A 7,586-nucleotide genomic window follows, 5' to 3' on the forward strand; every position below is an offset into this window, starting at 1 on the left:
TTTCAAAAACCTTTTCTCCTCCACTGCTCTCTTCAAGTACAAAAATGAAAAACTTTCCATAGAATAAAGTTATTGGGAGAATAGGCTAATAATAAGTGAACAGAGCTTCTTATTTATTTTGATTGATATACATTTTAATTTAAAGGAAAAGGCTAAATAATTCCCTCCGCACTGCTAAAGACTTTCCTTCCAGTAGATTGATGGCTCATTGTACGTGCCAGTAAACAATGTAACAGTCAACCTGCAACAATGTTTGGATAATGTATATGACCTGCCTGTCATAGTTCTTAGTTTATAGGGAGTGCTTACTGAACGTTAGTTTTATTAATTCTTGCTTAGATGAGAGGTAACTTGGTAGGAATCTAAATTACATGTGGGAAAGTATGGTGGAGATGTTAACTGGTTCTTTCCTCCAGATAATTCCTTGTACTTGAATCTTTTTCTCTATTCAGCCTGTGAGTTGCTCGTTGCTTTAAAAACAATAAACCTAATGTGGTAGGAAGATCTAGATGTGGATGTAGGATATATCAAACATATCACCAAGGTGACAAGTCTTTCTGGGAGCCAGTCCCCGAATGGGAAAAGACTTGCTCAATTTGGAGAGTCAAGTGAGGTCGAGCAGTGGCAGAGAGACGTTTCGGCTATGATATGCTGATATTGAGGTGAAATAGGCATTCAGTTATTAAAACTCAAGAAAGTTGTATGTGTTGTAGATGAGTTTGTAATGTAGAATTCATTATAGACATCCTAATTATTTAGTTTATTGTACCCTACAAGTCTGGTGACTTTGTTAATGGCGAGTGTAATCTGTGACTCATACTCTAGGAATGGGGCAAGAGAGCGTTGAAGTGGAGACATTGGTGGTTTACTTGAAAGGAGAAGCTTTGAAGTTGATAAAGTATAGTTTCAGTTTTAAAGAAAAATGGAAACCCCTAAGATCTGTGTGTCAACTAGAAGCGACAGAGGTATGATTAGAAGGGAGTTAGAGAGTGTGGTCAGATCCTAGTACCTGTGTTGGAGTACCCTGCACTTAGGGTCACAGTCCACCATGTCTGGACAGCTCTCTGAGCTCAGCCCAAATAGAGAACTCCATTTTCCCAGCAGGGCTTCCTGTTCTTTGCCTGACCTTATTTGGAAGCTGTCCCTGAGCCTGGATGCCTGACTTTTCTTTTAAATTATTTATTTTTATTATTTTTACAGTATTCTTCCTACACGTATGCCTGTATATTAGGAGAGGGCGCCAGATCTCATCATTGGTGTTTGTGAGCCACCATGTGGTTGCTGGAAATTGAACTCAGTACCTCTGGAAGAGCAGACAGTGCCTTTCGCTGCTGAGCCTAATCTCCAGTCCTGCCAGACTTTTCTTAAATGTGATCTTTACCACAGTTTCCTGCAAATGCTTTCCCCTCCCTGCCCATATGATAATTAGGTGTTGTGTTCCAGTGATATGGTAAGACCATGCTGCCAAACGCAAATTAGGGATGCCCCAGTTTCTGTCCCCATCCTCTGTGTTCCCCTCACTTTGGAATAAAGCTGAGCTATAACACTGAAGCAGTCTCCCAGAAGACTATTTCCACCATACGCACAGGCTGTACAAAGCTCTGCAAGCTGCCTGTGCTCCCTTTGTCCTTGTCGCCGGGTGACCAAAGGACTACGAGGATGAGGGAAACCCCACATACCTGTAAGATCCATGATCCTGAACTAAATCATTACTACTCATATTCTTTTCCCCAAGTCATCTTCCCTTCTCAATTTTCTGCTAGCTAGCCAATTGCCACATACTCAAGTTTAAAATCTTCGGTAAACTTTTTATTTTTATTTTTGACAGGGTCTTATTCTGGCTGGCCTGGAACTGTGTACCCGAAGTTGACACTGAATTTGTGGCAGACGTAGCCCCCGAGTGCTAGGGTGGCAGATGTGAGCCACCAGGTCCAACCTGGATAAAATTTTATTTATTCAATATCAACATTCCCATAGCCAAGAAAAACATTATTTTCTCTGAATTGTACAGTTGTGCGCAGAGAGGAGGGAGTCCTTCTGAGAACTAAGTGAAATCCTGGATGTACGAGAGCTTGACATGGGCTAGGGATTCAGTAATATAGACAGATCTTATTTTTCCAAATCATGTTATTTCCCAGGGTGTTCTGCTCTCACTGAAGTTGTGTGTCCTTCACCTCCACACCCCATCCATTCTTACACCTAGGCTGGGAACTTCCATAAGTTTGGAATGTTCTCCCTTTCTTTTCCTGAAGTGCAAACGCTAGTCATCCTCGCAGGACATGTCTGTCCTCTTTCAACATTGGAGCTGGGGGCCCCTTCCATATCATGCTCTTAATCCATTGCTGGGAAGCAACTAAATGCACTTATTGTCCTCCCTCCTGGCCTTGATGGACTTAAATTATCCTTCCCAGGCACTGCCCAGATTTATGCTGTGTACCACTCATGGCACCCAACCATATACTGAGCGCAATATTATATTTCTTATTTTTCCTTCCCAGTTTCGCTATTGGACTTTTCGTCCACATTGCTCCAACATAAGATTGTCATAATTTGGGGACTAGACTTATTAAGTTTAGGGCACTTTTTTTTAATTGAAAGAAAAAAAAATTCCTGCCTCCTCCCAGCCTCCCATTTCCCTCCTCCTCCTCCCACTCCTCTCCCTGTCCAGTCCAAAGAGCAGTCAGGGTTCCCTGCCCTGTGGAAAGTCCAAGGTCCTCCCCCCTCCATCCTGGTCTAGGAAGGGAAGCATCCAAACTGGCTAGGCTCCCACAAAGCCAGAACATGAAGTAGGATCAAAACCCAGTGCCATTGTCCTTGGCTTCTCATCAGCCCTCATTGTCCGCCATGTTCAGAGAGTCCGGTTTTATCCCATGCTTTTTCAGTCACAGTCCAGCTGACCTTGGTGAGCTCCCAGTAGATCAGTCCCACTGTCTCCGTGGGTGGGTGCACCCCCCGTGGCCACTTTTAAGTTTAAGTGTATTCGTGTATGTCTGATTGATTTCTTTTCTTTTTGTGATGAAGCTTTATACCAAGAAAGGTCAGCTTTGTACATCTATTTAGTATACGCTTACATAGGCCCTTTCCAGAACCTTCCCTAATACCTCCTTTAACACTTGTCCTTTGGTGAGGATGATCTTTGAAAGCAAATTCTAGGCAAGATAAGGATGTTGTCATCTGTGAGGCCACATTCACAGTCTCAGTCTCTGTGACTGTCTTCTGAGAGGGGAGATGCCTTTGGGAAGCAGGGGACAAGATAAGTCCAATTCACCTACAGGCTGGAACTCTGTTAGGAGAGCTACAGTTGATGTCAGCTCTGCTCCTCCTCAGGAATCCTGGTGATGTGGCAAGAGACATGAAATGGGTGGATCTCATGGGAATTGGGTCCACCACTGCCCTGACAAGGTTCCCCTAGAACACTGTAGTATTGACATGGTCTTCATGCCCATGGCCTCCACTTGACCCTTGCCCTCATCTTGGTACCCTTTGCCCATAACTTCATTGTCAAACGCCCCAGAGGCCTTGACTGGGAATCCTCCTCTTCCTCCTCCTCTGGGTCCCTGAAGCACTTGCTGCAGCGGCAGCACTTGCAGCCCCATACCATGCAGCGCACACGACAGGACAGCAAACATGGTGGCAGCAGCAATATCTCTGGAAGCAAGTGGTGGCCAGGCAGATGTTGTCCCAGGGTTTCAGAGAATGCATGCACAAGGGCAGGAAATCCCAGCCCCAGAGCTTCAGACGCAGGATGTGAGGGCACTAGCACTGCAACATCCAGATGTACACAATCAGGAGCACCAGCAGAATGATGGGCATGCCTACCAACACTGGCCAGCCGGCCGGAGACAGGTCAAACACTCTTATCGGGGTCAGGAAGAAGAAGAAGAGGTAGAAGACCGAGAACTGGCCCAGAGATGTTGCCCAGGTCTTTGGCCAGATGGATGTGCAGTTGGGTGAATGGGAATTGGGTACCACAGCAAGATTCCAGAGATGTTGAAAAAAAAATGGCACAGGGCAATCTGGAGAGAACTCCTCAAGGTGCTTCCTGGGTTGGCTATGGCTGCCAGGATGACAGTGGTGGTGGTGCCAATGCTGGACCCTAGTGTGAGTGGATATGCCCTCTCAATGGTGATCACTCCAGTACCAAGGAGTGGTGTCATGGCAGAAGTGAATATGGGGCTGGTTTGCACAAGGAAGGTCATACCTGCCACCACAAGGATGGCTATGTATCCAGCTAACCAAGCAAAGGGAAATGGGGAATCAGTATTAAGGGTCTTCTTGATGACAATGGAAACCTGTCCCTTGAGCACAGAGCCCAAAAGCTTGACTATAATAATCAAACATCAACAGATGACCAGCAGGGAGACAGCAAATAGGATGATACCTGCAGCAAGATCTGGGAGACTAAAATTCATGACGATGTGCTGGCATTTAGCAATGTTCTCCCTGTGGGTTACATTCTGGATGGTCCAAGTCTGTATGCCATTGGTCTGGCAATGTGAAGGAGAGATGCAGTTATCAGGTGAGGGAATGGTGACATTCATCTGAGTCACTCTGGTGATAGTTTTGCACCAGATCTTGACCAGGCTCTTGTCCTGGGCTGCTGCGTCACTCATTGCACTGTATTGGATCACTTTTTTATCCAGCTGGATGATGAGCTTTGTGAAGGGCTCTGTGATGACTTTTAGAAGGTCTGGGGCATCTTCTCCATTCTTGAACTTGAAGGTGTCCACCACAAGGTTGGTCAAGATCTCTAGGTAGTGGATGGCAGCCTCCAGAGGCAAGAGCACCAACTCAGAGCCAGTAGAGGAAGCCGTGGAGAGTGGCCCCTGCAAATGTCCTTCTGAACTCATTCTGGGCTCCTGCCTGCATCAGTGCCACGATAGTATTGGTGATGGAGGTTCTGCTTTGGACCTCATGATGATGGGGATATCAGCCCGCATGTTCAGCAATGATGAAAAGCAACCATGCTGACAATGATGGGCAAAGGCGTGCTGCATCTTTGCATCATGATGGTCACCAGCACCCCAGTCACCATCCCAGCCTCAGGGTTAGACATGATGCAGGTGTTGCTGAAGAACTGTCCAGCCATTTTCTCTCCAACCAGTTGGAAGGTACTGCTGAGTACATCCAAGGAGCAGACGAACAAGTAGAGGAAGCCCAGGAGAAGAATGAATTTCCCAATCCACTGGAAAATGCAGAGAATCTTCCCTTGGTGTCTCCCTCTGACCATATGATCCCAGTGTCCTGGAGTTCAAGCAGGTTCCAGGGGTCAGTCCCCTCAGTGGGCTCCTCTATTCCATGATGGAATAGGAGGGTAGCAGTTCAATATTGGTTACAGGAGCCCAATATAATTTTTGCTGGTCTTCTTGTCCTTGACTGCTGTGTTAGACTGTGGACCTGAGGCCCCTTCAATGAATTTATTGGGATTGTTCTGGGCATTTTCCAACTTGGGCCAATGAGTCATGATCTGGAAGGAGGACAACACAGAACAGCTGAGCTGGGAGCCCAAGCTGGGAATCACTGAAGAGCTGGAAGCCATTGGTGAACTAGGAACCACTGGGAGCTACTCTGTCTGACTGATTTCTAATGACTGAGAGAAGAGAAATAATTATTTCTGCTAATGCGATGTCACTGAATTTCCCTGAGTATTTAAGAATTTGTTTCGTTAATTTCTTTTTCTTTTATATTTTCATAGTATTGAGGACTGAATCAAGGGTCTTGTGTATTCTACTATTGTATTGAGCGACACCCCCACTATCCAGACCAGTTTCAGAGCAGGTTTAGAAGCCACTGCATCTGTAACTCGTGTCCTTTCACTATCAGGGAGTCACTCTTTGATGCTATGTGGATGAGCAGTAAGACGGCAGAATTCAGAACTTTTCAATCCTTGCTTTAGTTCACTTTGCAAAAGGTTGTAGTGACCCTGTCTTGGCTTCTCTAGTTACCTAAATGACTAGAGCATTGTGTAGTATCATTGGTATTGCTATAACATACTTTAGAGTGATTGAAAGTGTTGCTTGAATAATAATAATGCAGCATTAATTAAAAGAGCAGAAATTTAAATGTAGATATTTCTCATGCAGTACTACCAAATTAATACAGGGAATAACTATGTGGAATATCCTGATAGCTTTTGTGTTTAATATTTTAGCATATTTTACATGCATATATAAAATTAAATGTGCTCTTACAAATAGAATGACCTTTGTAGTATAAATACTTGACGTAATATTTAACATACATTGAATATGGAGATAAATTAGTTTGTGCTTATATATATAAAAATGCTTGGTCAATCAATTTATTCTTGAAAATTTCTGATGTGTTATATATAAAAAATAATTCAGCCTGTTCTCTCCTTCCATCATGTGGGATTTAACTTAGTTGGCCAGGGTTGGTTGGCAATTGCCTTTACCCACTGAACCAACTCACTGGCCCAGAAATGGTCATTTGATAGTGTGTTTACGTATTAATAGCTAAAGCCCAGTTGGCATTCCCCAAATGCTATTCTGATTTCTACTTCCATACGTGGAGTATTCGAATATTCATTGTTCCTTACATCGACTGACACTTTTTAATTTGTTGCCCATGTGTGGACATGCTGGTGGCCCACTCCTCTTTTTCACTTGCCAGCTCACTTGCTGGAATCAAATACATGGAGAGCCTTTGTTTGCCTTCCCCAAACAACCGACAGGTCATTTGCATATCTATCAGATAAAAAAGTCCTCCCAAATCTTGTATTTGTATGTCATATATATATATTGGATTTTCGAGACAGGGTTTCTCCATAGCTTTTTTTGGTTCCTGTCCTGGAACTTTGTATTTTAACTTTTTCTATCTTTAATCCATCTGAAATTTTTCTTGTGATTGGTATGAATTGGAACATTTCTCTTAAGTGAATGAACAATTAGTCCCTAACACTCATTCCTGTCCATCTCTTATCCATAGAATTGAAAAACCCTTTTTAGACATTTTTTCCCAATCATGACTTGGTCTGCTGTAAACTTTGTCCCGTTTTCTTGATTTATTTGTTTGTTCTTTTGCTAGTCCTCTAATTATTGTAACTTTATAATGGCATGATTTAATATCTGTTTATGAAGGAACATTTCTATGTACAGATGTGTGCACACATGTGCACGCACACAGATGAACACTCATCCTTACTGTTCCTCTTATTTTCTGAATTCTAAGATTTTCATTTCCTAAGTGAATTTTAGAGAAAACATTTTAAGTTAGTTATACACCTGCTGATACTTTCTTTACTAATGTATTGTATTTATACATTAGTTTGAGAAGCTCCGGCATATTTATATTTATGTTCATTTAAGGTGTGTTAATTTATTCACAGTTTGTATCCAATTCCTTCAGAAAGAATATTTTTCTTCACATATATTGTTATATCTTCATCAAGTTTATTCTGAGATTTTAAAAATATAGTTAGTATGGAAGGACTTTAAAATGAGCTCTGGGTGTTAAATTTTTAAAAATGTATTTATTTTGTGTGTACTCTGAATCATGTGCATGCCTGGTTCCCAAGGAAATAAGAGCTGGGGTTGCAGAGGATAGTTTGGGTACTGAGAACGGAA

The 7,586-nt window shown here is 42.9% G+C and overlaps 1 pseudogene; it reads right to left on the minus strand.

Annotated features, from left to right (window-relative positions):
- Positions 1-3,368: 3,368 nt before the first annotated feature.
- Positions 3,369-5,464, minus strand: LOC142844382 (sodium-dependent phosphate transport protein 2B pseudogene; annotated as a pseudogene).
- Between the last annotated feature and the right edge of the window lie 2,122 nt (positions 5,465-7,586).

This window comes from Microtus pennsylvanicus, chromosome 2 (genome assembly GCF_037038515.1).
Source record: "Microtus pennsylvanicus isolate mMicPen1 chromosome 2, mMicPen1.hap1, whole genome shotgun sequence".
NCBI lineage: Eukaryota > Metazoa > Chordata > Mammalia > Rodentia > Cricetidae > Microtus > Microtus pennsylvanicus.